Raw genomic sequence first — 12,341 nt, 5'->3', positions numbered from 1 at the left:
TCTTGCTATAGTGCAGTGGCATGATCTCAGCTCACGGCATCCTGTGCTGCCTGGGTTCAAGCAGTTCCCCAGCCGCAGCCTCTGGAGTAGCTGGGGCTACAGGTGCACACCACCATGCCTGACTAATTTTTAGAGATGGGGTTTCACCATGTTGGCCAGGATGGTCTTGATCTCCTGACCTCATGATCCACCTGCCTCAGCCTCCCAAAGTGCTGGGATTACAGGCATGAGTCACTGCGCCCAGCCCCACTGACCATACTTTCTATGTAGGGCCTCCCTCTTCTGCAGCACCCTGTCTGTTTCTCCCACTGCACTTAACTACGTTTTGTAATGAGTTAGTAATGTGACGGCCATCTTCAAAAAATGACAAGCTTCTGGAGGGACTGACTAGCATTTTTCCTCCGCGTTGTCCCCCAGCACTTAGCATAGTTTCTGATACACACAGGCCATCAATAAATACTTGGATGGGTGAAGAGGTAAATTATTTATGTAGGTGTGGCTATACCTATGGAGAATATTGTAATAAACACTATGAAAAAAAAAGGAAAGGAAATAGAGAGGAACCATGAGAAGAAAAAATAGGTGAATAAATAATGTTGTAAGTCAGACAAGTTCAACCTATCTTTAAAGCATGGAGGGCTTAGTTTGGGAAAGTGGGAGACTGAATTCCCAGAATAAGAACAAGGAGGGAAGATGCTGGGGAAGAATAAGTGTAGCAAATATAAACTAGTTGGGCTGATGGGACTATACAGCGTGATGAGCAGAACAGGGACTTCGGAGCCAGCAGAGCTGAGATTTGGGGCTGCCTTGCCGCCTACTTTCCTGGGCAAGTTACTTTGACACCCTGAGCTTTTCTTACTATGTTTGTAGAAAGGGCTTTGTGCGGCCATTTTTACTAGAAAAACGAGTGCAAAAACCACTGGGGGCAGAGGGACTTGCTAGGGAGCAACTGGGAGGGTATTACCTAGGGCCAGACAGAAGGCTCAGAGAGGGTCAGGGTATAGATGAGTTGAGTAATGGGAGTTGGCTGAAAGAAATGTGAAGGCTTGGAATTACTTCTGTGAAGAATGTACAAGGTGCCTGGCCAAGAATGCAAGAGCCGAAGGCACCAGGACTTTGCAGGGCCCACCGGCGTTGGAGCCAGCATCTGTATTGTGGTCTCAGTCTGCATAACTGGGTGATTTTTCTTGGGTCAGATAAAAATCTTGGATACAGGAATGGAGAAGGTGGTAGTTGGAGCGAGTCATCCAGAGGGTTCTAGCAGAGAGAAGACGTCAGGGAGTAAGAGTAGATGTTGAGAGGATGATTGAAGTCGTTTGACTGTCAGACCAGTCAATGCGAGATAAAGTAAGGAAGCCAGAGGGGAGCTGATAGACCAGGGCGAATGACGGAAAGAGGGGAAGAAAGGTGTTTACAACATTAGCAATTATTTACCTTCAGAGCATGGCCCCTGAGAACTCTGCTTATAGGAGGAGATTTTTTTCTGTTCATTATGTAATACCTAAAAAAGTAACCAAGGAGAGGTAACAAAAACACTTGCACAGTGGAGTCCTTAAAGATCTTTGAGGGTCAAAGGAAAGGCATGTGCATGCGAGTTAGTCACCCTGCCTTGTGGAGCTTGTTTGGATTTTTATTTTTGGTTGGTTTACAGTTCTCGGTGGCTTTGAATCTCGATAGAGCTGCTGTGGAGGTTTTCTTGGGTCCCCCGGGTGTCTGATAACCGCGGTAGGACTTGTCACCCAAAGTGCTGCCTGTTTCAGAAGTCAAGTTGTAGCCTCCAGCACAGGCCTTGGTGATCAGTAAGCATTGGATAACATTAATTTTCGGTTGATAACATTTTAGGAGCCTCATCGTAGTTAGAAAAAAAACAGTAATTTATTTGACAACGTTTGTTTCAGCTTGAGGTCCATGACCAAAAAGAAAACCTAAAGGGCTTTGTGAAGCCTTTGGTCAAGGTCCTACCTACCGACGGTAATCACGGTGTGTTTGCAGTACGCTGTGAGGTGGTATGCTGGTTTATATTTTACTTGATTGTGGTTATTACGGCCGAGTGATTGTGCAGCAGTCTACCTGCTGGAAGGGTTTCCAGGCCCTTGTTTCTTGATGGCACAGTGCTGCATTGGTTGTTGACACATTTTCCGATGAAGCTGTTAAAGCTGAGAAGGGTTAGTGAGTTGGTTAAGTTTATGCAGCTAGAGTGACGGAGCCAGAAACCATCCTATGAGTATCTTTTTATCAGTCAAATGTCTAAAATATGTAAGTGGTAGTTCTACTCATTAAATTGCTGAAATTATGTGAGTGAAAAATAATCAGCATAAAGGCTTTAATACTTTTGGAAAAATTATTTATAGAGACAGTAAAATCTTTATAGGGACTTATGCTCCTTTATATGAGCATCAATGCTAAAAAGAGGGGAAAACAGAATTTGGAATTACAAGACCTGGAAAGTTCTACCAGCTGTGACCTGAGCAAGTCTCTTAGATGCTCTCTAAGCTGTAAATTATGCAGTTAGTAACAACCCCACAGTGATTATGAAAGTCAGATATGCTAAAATATAGGAAAGTGCCTTGTATATGTCAAACATATGAATAGTCATCTTTAATGAAACATATACAATCAAGTTGTTATTCCCCGTTGTATATTTGGAAAGAAGATTAGTGGCGTTTCCTTATCCTAAAGGTAGAGGACAATATTCCGTTTTCCAGCTTAAGATCTTTAACTAGAAACAATGTATACCGATTTTGGCTTAGAAATCAAATGTTATATTACCTTTCATGATGCCATGTTTGTATAGCTGTGGTAGAGATTTTCTTTTTTTCATTCAGCAAGGTCTATCACTGCATTGTCCAGCAGAGCAGCCACTACCCACAGGTGGCTATTTAACTTACTTAAAATTAAATAAAGCTTAAAATTTTGTTCCACAAGTTGCACTAACCATATTTCAAATGCTCAATAGCTACACGTGGCTAGTAGCTACCCTGGACAGCAAAGAAATAGAACATTTCATTGTTGCAGAAGCTTTATTTGACAGTGCTGGTCTGTGATGAAAATAATTTTAAAGGCTAAGCCAAGAATATGAAATGATTTTATTAGCAGAAAAGCAACTAACATTAAAGAAAAAAATTAGGCCAGGTGCAGTGGCTCATGTCTGTAATCCTAGCACTTTAAGAGGCTGAGGCAGGCAGATCGCTTGAGGTTAGACGTTCAAGACCAGCCTGGCCAACATGGTGAAACCCCATCTCTATTAAAAATACAAAAATTAACCAGGCGTGCTAGTACACACCTGTAATCCCAGCTACTTGGGAGGCTGAGGCATGAGAATCACCTGAACCCAGGAGGCAGAGGTTGCAGTGAGCTGAGATGGCACCAGCCTGGGTGACGGAGCAAGACTCTGTCTCTAAAAGAATAAAGAAAAACAAAATTAAAGCTTGGAACATCTTTTACTTAATTATCAGATTAACACTGGCCTTTGTTAGCAAACTGAACGACATGATTAAGTCATATATTCTAGATAGAAGGATTCATTTAAGAGCCCAGATATTGAAGTATGTTTACTCAGTATGATATATAAGTTCAGTTATTTCTCCTTTGATAGTGTGATACTACCAAAAGCTTGGAACTTACTCAAGTGACAGTGGTTGATTCCAGACTGCCGCTCATCTGTCATACATTTGTGAAACCAGATGAAGAAATCATTGACTGTAACACAAGGTATGCACTTTTTTTTTTATTATACTTTAAGTTCTGGGGTACATGAACAGAATGCACAGGTTTGTTAAATAGGTATACATGTACCATGGTGGTTTGCTGCAGCCATCAACCTGTCATCTACATTAGGTATTTCTCCTAGTGCTATTCATCCCCTAGCCCCGCCACCCCTTGACAGGCCCCAGTGTGTGATGTTCCCCTCCTGTGTCCATGTGTTCTCATTGTTCAACAACCACTTATGAATGAGAACATGCAGTGTTTGGTTTTCTGTTCTTGTGTTAGTTTGCTAAGAATGATGATTTCCAGTTTCATCCATGTCCCTGCAAAAGACATGAATTCATCCTTTTTTATAGCTGCATAGTAGTTCATGGTGTATATGTGCCACATTTTCTTTATCCAGTCTATCACTGATGGGCATTTGGGTTGGTTCCAAGTCTCTGCTGTTGTAAACAGTGCTGCATAAACATACTTGTACATGTAGCTTTACAGTAGAATGATTTATAATCCTTTGGGTATATACCTAGTAGTGGGATTGCTTAGTCAAATGGTATTCCTATTTGTGGATCCTTGAGGAATCACCACACTGTCTTCCACAATGGTTGAACTAATTTACACTCCCACCAACAGTGTAGAAGTGTTCCTAGTTCTCCACATCCTCTCCCGCATCTGCTGTTTCCTGACTTTTTAATGATTGCCATTCTAACTGTCATGAGATGGCATCTTAATGTGGTTTTGATTTGCATTTCTCTAATGACCAGTGACGTTGATTTTTCATATGTTTGTTGGCTGCATAAATGTCTTCTTTTGTGAAGTGTCTGTTCATATCCTTTGCCCACTTTTTGATAGGGTCGTTTGTTATTTTCTTGTAAATTTAAGTTCTTTGTAGATTTGGGATATTGGGCCTTTTTCAGATGGATAGATTGCAAAATGTTTCTCCCATTCTGTAGGTTGCATTTTCACTGTGATGATAGTTTCTTTTGCTGTGCAGAGCTCTTTAGTTTCTTTAGATACCATTTGTCTATTTTGGCTTTTGTTGCCATTCGGTATGCATTTTTTAAAGGGGTTTGTTTTTGACACTGGGAAACATTCAACACATATTTTATGTGGTTTTAGTTTAGGTATTTCTTTATTGGAGTGAGCTTCAGAACATGAGTTATACCATTTTCCTTTCATTCATTCATTTCTTCAAAACATTAATATTTTATCAAGTACCTAATAAAATTATACCGATACTGTGCCAAGCCCTCAGTTATAATCTGAAATACAGGCAAGGCCTCATCCCTCACAGTGGGTGGGAAGCTGGAGAAAAAGATAAAACAGTAGGTACATTATTTTACTTACTCAATTATTCATCAGGTTTTTCTCAAATACCATACTTGTCATTCCCACTAGGTGAAAATTTCTCTAATTCTATAGGTATGACCCTAAGAATACATAGCTTTGATGTACCATGCAGAATAATAATAGTGTAGATTCGATTTTGTAGATATTATTGCTAAAGTATGACCTATTGCTCATCTAAATTCAAAGCTAACTTGAGATAGAAGAGTATAGACGTGCCTTTTAAAAATTTCGTATGAAACACCAAGGTATTGTTAATCAATTTTTTAAAATTATACTTTAAATTATGGGGTACACGTGCAGATCATGCAGATTTGTTACATAGGTACACACATGCCATGGTGGCGCTTTGCTGCGTGCATCGCCCCCTCATCTACATTAGGTATTTCTTCTAATGCTATTTCTCCCCAATCCCCCCCATCCGCTGCTACTCATCCCCTGTTCCCCCACCCACCAGGCCCCAGTGTGTGATGTTCCCCTCCCTGAGTCCATGTGCTCTCACTGTTCAACATCCACTTATGAATGAGAACATGCAGTGTTTGGTTTTCTGTTCTTGTGTCAGTTTGCTGAGAATGATGGTTACCAGTTTCATCCATGTCCCTGCAAAAGACATGAACTCATCCTTTTTTATGGCTGCATAGTATTCCATGGTGTATATGTGCCACAATGTCTTTATCCAGTCTATCATTGAAGGGCATTTGGGTTGGTTCCAAGTCTTTGCTCTTGTGAACAGTGCCACAATAAACATGCATTTGCATGTGTCTTTATAATAGAATGATTTCTAATCCTTTGGATATATACCCAGTAATGGGATTGCTGTCTCAAATGGTATTTCTAGTTCTAGATCCGATCCTTGAGGATTCACCACACTGTCTTCCATAATGGTTGAATTAATTTACACTTCTACCAACAGTGTAAAATCATTCCTAGCTCTCCACATCCTCTCCAGCATCTGTTGTCTCCAGATTTTTTAATGATTGCCATTCTCACTGGTGTGAGGTGATATCTCAATGTGGTCTTGATTTGCATTCCTCTAATGACCAGTGATGATGAGGTTTTTTTCATATGTTTGTTGGCTTCATAAATGACTTCTTTCGTGAAGTGTCTGTTCATATCCTTTGCCCACTTTTTGATTGGGTTGTTTTTTTCTTGTAAATTTGTTTAAGTTCTCCACAGATTCTGGATATTAGCCCTTTGTCAGATGGGTAGATTGGTTGCCGGTTCATTCTACTGATAGTTTCTTTTGCTGTGCAGAAGCTCTTAAGTTTAAAAATGTGGAATGCTTCATAAATTTGTGTGTCATCCTTGCGCAGGGGCCATGCTAATCTTCTCTGTATCGTTCCAATTGTAGTATATGTGCTGCTGAGGCGAGCACTATCATTAATTTTAAATTGGGTTTTCTAAAAACATAGAGCCATATGACATATTTCCATATTTAAATATAAAATGGAAGGCACTAATCTTATTCTGTAATGAACATTTAAAAAGTGATTACTACTGGTGTAATTGTATTTGTTGTTCAGTTTTCTTTAAATAAACTAATGGCACTTAAATATGAATTGCCTATTAAACAAATATGACTTGTACACGCATATATATGCACATCATATATATATTGGAACATAATAAAGCAAGGTGATACAAATTAAAAGTTGTTTTGATGATAAATGTTGATAATTATAGAGAATTCTGTTAACAATTTTAACAAAACTCTCATAATTCATCAAAATGGTTATATTTATAAAAATTCAATGAAGGTATCTGTTATTCAGAAAATGCATTTTGCATACTAATCTCTCTCGACCTCACTTTTGTTTTTTATCCCACTCTTTCAGCCATATCCAAATATCTCCATCTATTATACTCTTACTGGTTCATATTCTTCCATGAATTTAATAGAATCCTCCCTAATTCCTTCTTTGGAACAAAATATTCATAACGGCAAAAGAGAACTGAAGGGCTGACATTAGTAAGAAAACCTTTGACTCTTAAAAACCTTGAAATGCATTCGATGCATTACATTCTTTAGAAAATATTTTTAAACAAACCCATGCATTCCATCGATGCTAACTTCATGATCTAAATATCAAGAAGATATTAACCATGTGTCATATTCCCTAACTAAGCCAGATAATGGAGCCAGGAATCTTTTGTTCTTTACAAAAGACAGTATTGCCATATAGTTTCAGTTTAAAATACTTAACACAGTATTTTTCTCCCTTAGCGGTAGCTGGGTTCTAAATATGTATTTAGTATATGCTTTATGAAAGCCACTAGAGTAGTCAATTTCCTGCATACATTCTCATTGGGTCCTCATAAACTAGTAAGTTGGTAATGATCCCTACTTTACAGAAGAGCAGATTGAGACCAGAAGGTTAAATAATAAGCTAAAAATAATGTATATAGTAAGCAATTGGCATATCATAGCATAGTTCAAACCCAGTGTCTAGAATCTGCCCAGGACTCTGCATGCTCGAGCATGCTACTCACATTTTGTCTTTAGGCTTATCTTACTGGGAGATAGGATACTTAACAAATGGTATTGAATAAAATTCAGATTAGGCGAAGATCAGAATTCAACAGGAGCTCTGAACTTGTAATAATGTATTCTTCCCTCACCCTTACATTACAGAACCAAATGATAAATTTTCCTAGCTTACCAGTATAACCTAGTAGAGAGGTAGTTGATAGTCATGCAAGTAAGATCTGTGTTTCATTCAGCTGTTTGTCACATTGGGTCAAGAATGTGTTCTAACTATAACTGACAAAATTCATGGAGTTAAATTTTTATATGCCATTATATGTCATTTTGGGGTAGGTTCTCTGGTGTGGTAGAAGATTATTTGAAGAACATTAAAACATCAACCCATGACGTCCAGGCCATCTTGTTGAACCTGTTTAGTGCTGACAGTATTGTAGTCAGACATCGCTTTGAACATACTCTTTATATATATATATATATATATATAACTGCATTTTAGATTTTGGGGTACATGTGAAGAACATGCAAGATTGTTGCATAGGTACATCCATGGCAATGTGGTTTGCTGCCTTCCTCCCCATCATCTGTATCTGGTATTTCTTCCCATGTTATTCCTCCCCAACTCCCCTCCCCCCTATTCCTCCCCAGTTCCCCCCTCCCACAGACTCCAGTGTGTGATGCTCCTCTCCCTGTGTCCATGTGTTCTCATTGTTCAACACCTATCTATGAGTGAGAACATGCGGTGTTTGATTTTCTGTTCTTGTGTCAGTTTGCTGAGAATGATGGTTTCCAGGTTAATCCACATCCCTACAAAGGACACAAACTCATCATTTTTTATGGCTGCATAATATTTCATGGTGTATATGTGCCATAATTTCCCTGTACAGTCTATCATCCATGGGCATTTGGATTGGTTCTAAGTCTTTGCTATTGTAAACAGTGCCACAATGAACATTCATGTGCATGTGTCCTTATAGTAAAATGATTTATAATCCTTTGGATATATACCCAGTATTGGGATTGCTGGGTCAAATGGTATTTCTATTTCTAAGTCCTTGAGGAATTGCCACACTGTATTCCACAATGGTTGAACTAATTTACACTCTCACCAACAGTGTAAAGTGTTCCTATTTCTCCACATCCTCTCCAGCATCTGCTGTCTCCAGATTTTTTAATGATCACCATTCTGACTGGCGTGAGATGGTATCTCAATGTAGTTTTTGTTTGCATTTCTCTAATGACCAGTGATGATGAGCATTTTTTCATATGTTTGTTGGCCTAATGTATGTCTTCTTTTGTAAAATGTCTGTTCGTATTCTTCACTAAATTTTGAATGGGCATTTTTTTTTCTTATAAATCTGTTGTAGTTCTTTGTAGATTGTGGATATTAGCCCTTTGTAAAATGGGTAGATTGCAAAATTTTTTTCCCATTCTGTTGGTTGCTGGTTCACTCTAATGATTACTTTCTTTTGCTGTGCAGAAGCTCTGGAGTTTAATTAGGTCCCATTTGTCTATTTTGGCTTTTGTTGCCAATGCTTTTGGTGTTTTAGTCAAGAAGTCCTTGCCTGTGCCTGTGTCCTGAATGGTTTTGCCTAGGTTTTCTTCTAGGGTTTTTATGGTGTTAGGTCTTATATTTAAGTCTTTAATCCATCTGTAGTTAATTTTAGCGTAAGGTGTCAGGAACGGCTCCAGTTTCTGCTTTCTGCACATGGCTAGCCAGTTTTCCCAACACCATTTATTAAAGAGGGACTCCTTTCCCCATTGCTTGTTTTTATCAGGTTTGTCAAAGATCAGATGGTTGTAGATGTGTGGCGTTGTCTTCGAGGCCTCTGTTCTGTTCCATTGGTTTATGTCTGTTTTGGTACCAGTACCATGCTGTTTTGATTACTGTAGCCTTGCAGCATAGTTTGAATTCAGGTAGTATGATGCCTCTAGCTTTGTTCTTTTCACTTAGAATTGACCTGGCTATGTGGGCTCTCTTTTGGTTCCTTATGAAGTTTAAGGTGGTTTTTTCCAGTTCTGTGAAGAAGGTTAATGGTAGCTTGACAGGGATAGCGTTGAATCTATAAATTACTTTGGGCAGTACGGCCATTTTCATGATAATGATTCTTCCTAACCATGAGCATGGAATGTTTCTCCATCTCTTTGTGTCCTCTTATTTCATTGAGCAGTGGTTTGTAGTTCTCCTTGAAGAGGTCCTTTACATCCTTTGTTAGTTGTATTCCTAGGTATTTTATTCTCTTTGTAGCAATTGTGAATGGCAGTTCGTTCTTGTTTTGGCTCTCTTTAAGTCTGTTACTGGTGTATAGGAATGCTTGTGATTTTTGGACATTAATTTTGTATCCTGAGACTTTGCTGAAGTTGCTTATCAGTTTCAGGAGATTTGGGGCTGAGACGATGGGATCTTCTAAATATACAATCATGTCATCTGCAAATAGAGACAATTTGACTTCTTCCTTTTCTAATTGAATACCGTTTATTTCTTTTTCTTGCCTGATTGCTCTGGCTAGAACTTCTAATACTATATTAAATAGGAGTGGTGAGAGAGGGCATCCTTGTCTAGTACCAGATTTCAAAGGGAATGCTTCCAGTTTTTGCCCATTCAGTATGATATTGGCTGTAGGTTTGTCATAAATAGTTTTTATTATTTTGTGATAGATTCTATCAATACCTAGCTTATTGAGAGTTTTTAGCGTAAAGGGCTGTCGAATTTTGTTGAAGGCCTTTTCTGCATCTGTTGAGATGATCATGTGGTTTTTGTCTTTGGTTCTATTTATGTGGTGAATTACATTTATAGACTTGCATATGTTGAACCAGCCTTGCAACCCTGGGATGAAGGCTACTTGATTGTGATGGATAAGCTTTTTGATGTGCTGTTTCAAACAGTTTGCCAGTATTTTATTGAAGATTTTTGTATTTATGTTCATCACGGATATTGGCCTGAAGTTTTCTTTTCTTGTTGAATCTCTGCCAGGTTTTGGTATCAGGATGATGTTGGTGGCATAAAACAATTTGGTAAGGATTCCCTCTTTTTGGATTGTTCAGAATAGTTTCAGAAGGAGTGGTACCAGCTCCTCATTGTATGTCTGATAGAATTTGGCTGTGAACCCATCTGGACCTGGGCGGTTTTTGATGAGTAGGCCATTAATTGCTGCCTCAACTTCAGCCCTAATTATTGGTCTGTTCAGGGTTTGAACTTCTTCCTGGTTTACGCTTTGGTGAATGCAAGTGTCCAGGAATTTATCCATTTCTTTCAGGTTTACTGGTTTATGTGCGTACAGTTGTACATAGTAATCTCTGATGGTGGTTTGCATTTCTGTGGAATCTGTGGTGATACCTTCTTTATCATTTTTTATTGCATCTATTTGATTCTTCTCTCTTTTCTTTTTTATTAATCTGACTAGCAGTCTGTCTCTTTTGTTGATCTTTTCAAAAAACCAGCTCATGGATTTATTGATTTTTTGAAGGGTTTTTTGTGTCTCTATTTCCTTCAGTTCTGCTCTGATCTTAGTTATTTCTTTTCTTCTGCTAGGTTTTGGGGTCTTTTTGACCTTTCTCCTCTAGCTCTTTCAATTTTGATGACAGGGTGTTGATTTTAGATCTTTCCTTACTTCTCATATGGGCATTTATTGCTATATATTTTCCTGTAGACACTGCTTTAAATGTGTCCCAGAGATTCTGGTATGTTGTATCTTCATTCTCATTGGTTTCAAAGAACATCTTTATTTCTGCCTTCATTTCTTTGTTTATCCACTCAACATTCAAGAGAAAGTTGTTCAGTTTCCATGAAGCTGTGTAGTTCTGAGTTAGTTTCTGAATTCTGAATTCTAACTTGATTGCACTGTGGTCTGAGAGACTGTTATGATTTCCATCTTTTGCATTTGCTGAGGAGTGATTTACTTCCAATTATGTGGTCAATTGTAGAGTAGGTGTGATGTGGTACTGAGAAAGATGTATATTCTGTGGATTTGGGGTAGAGAGTTCTGTCTATTAGGTTTGCTTGGTCCAGGTCTGAGTTCAAGTCCTGGATATCCTGTTAATTTTCTGTCTCGTTGATCTGTCTAATATTGACAGTGGAGTGTTAAAATCTCCCACTATTATTGTATGGGAGTCTAAGTCTCTTTGTAAGTCATTAAGAACTCACTTTTTGTATCTGGGTGCTCCTGTATTGGGTGCATATATATTTAGGATCGTTAGCTTTTCTTGTTGCATTGATCCTTTTACCATTATGTAATGTCCTTTTTTGCCTCTTTTGATCTTTGTTGGCTTAACGTCTATTTAACCAGAGACTAGGATTGCAACTCCTGCTTTTTTTTGCTCTCCATTTGCTTGGTAAATCTTCCTCCATCCCTTTATTTTGAGCCTATGTGTGTCCTTGCATGTGAGATGGGTTTCCTGGATACAGCACACTGATGGGTTTTGGCTTTTTATCCAATTTGCCAGTCTCTGTCTTTTGATTGGGGCATTTAGCTGATTTACATTTAGGGTTGATATTGTTATGTGTGAATTGCATCCTGCCATTTTGATGCTAGCTGGTTGTTTTGCCTGTTGGTTGATGCAGATTCTTCATTGTGTCAATGCTCTTTACCATTTGGTACATTTTTGGAGTGGCTGGTACTTGTCGTTCCTTTTCATGTTTAGTGCTTCTTTCAGGAGCTCTTGTAAAGGAGGTCTGGTGGTGATGAAATCTCTGAATAATTGCTTGTTCATAAAGGATTTTATTTCTCCTTCACTTATGAAAGTTAGTTTGGCTGGATATGAAATCCTAAGTTTAAAGTTCTTTTCTTTGAGGATGTTGAATGTAGGCCCC

The 12,341-nt window shown here is 38.6% G+C and overlaps 1 protein-coding gene and 1 non-coding gene across 2 annotated transcripts in view; one reads left to right on the top strand and one right to left on the bottom strand.

Annotated features, from left to right (window-relative positions):
* EQTN (equatorin) overlaps nt 1-4,166 on the top strand; it is a 33,194-nt gene extending 29,028 nt beyond the window's left edge. The window contains exon 13 of the mRNA XM_003939723.3: nt 3,596-4,166. The gene's annotated coding sequence lies outside the window, so the exon portion shown is untranslated. The remainder of the gene's footprint in view (nt 1-3,595) is intronic.
* Nucleotides 4,167-6,317: 2,151 nt separating this feature from the next.
* LOC120366421 (U6 spliceosomal RNA) lies at nt 6,318-6,424 on the bottom strand. Its single transcript, XR_005581090.1, has one exon. It is a non-coding gene; the product is annotated as a U6 spliceosomal RNA (small nuclear RNA).
* Between the last annotated feature and the right edge of the window lie 5,917 nt (nt 6,425-12,341).

This window comes from Saimiri boliviensis, chromosome 2, assembly GCF_048565385.1.
Source record: "Saimiri boliviensis isolate mSaiBol1 chromosome 2, mSaiBol1.pri, whole genome shotgun sequence".
Taxonomy (NCBI): Eukaryota; Metazoa; Chordata; class Mammalia; order Primates; family Cebidae; genus Saimiri; species Saimiri boliviensis.
Note: the sequence above shows the minus strand (reverse complement) of the source record. Positions and strands in the feature narration are given on the sequence as shown.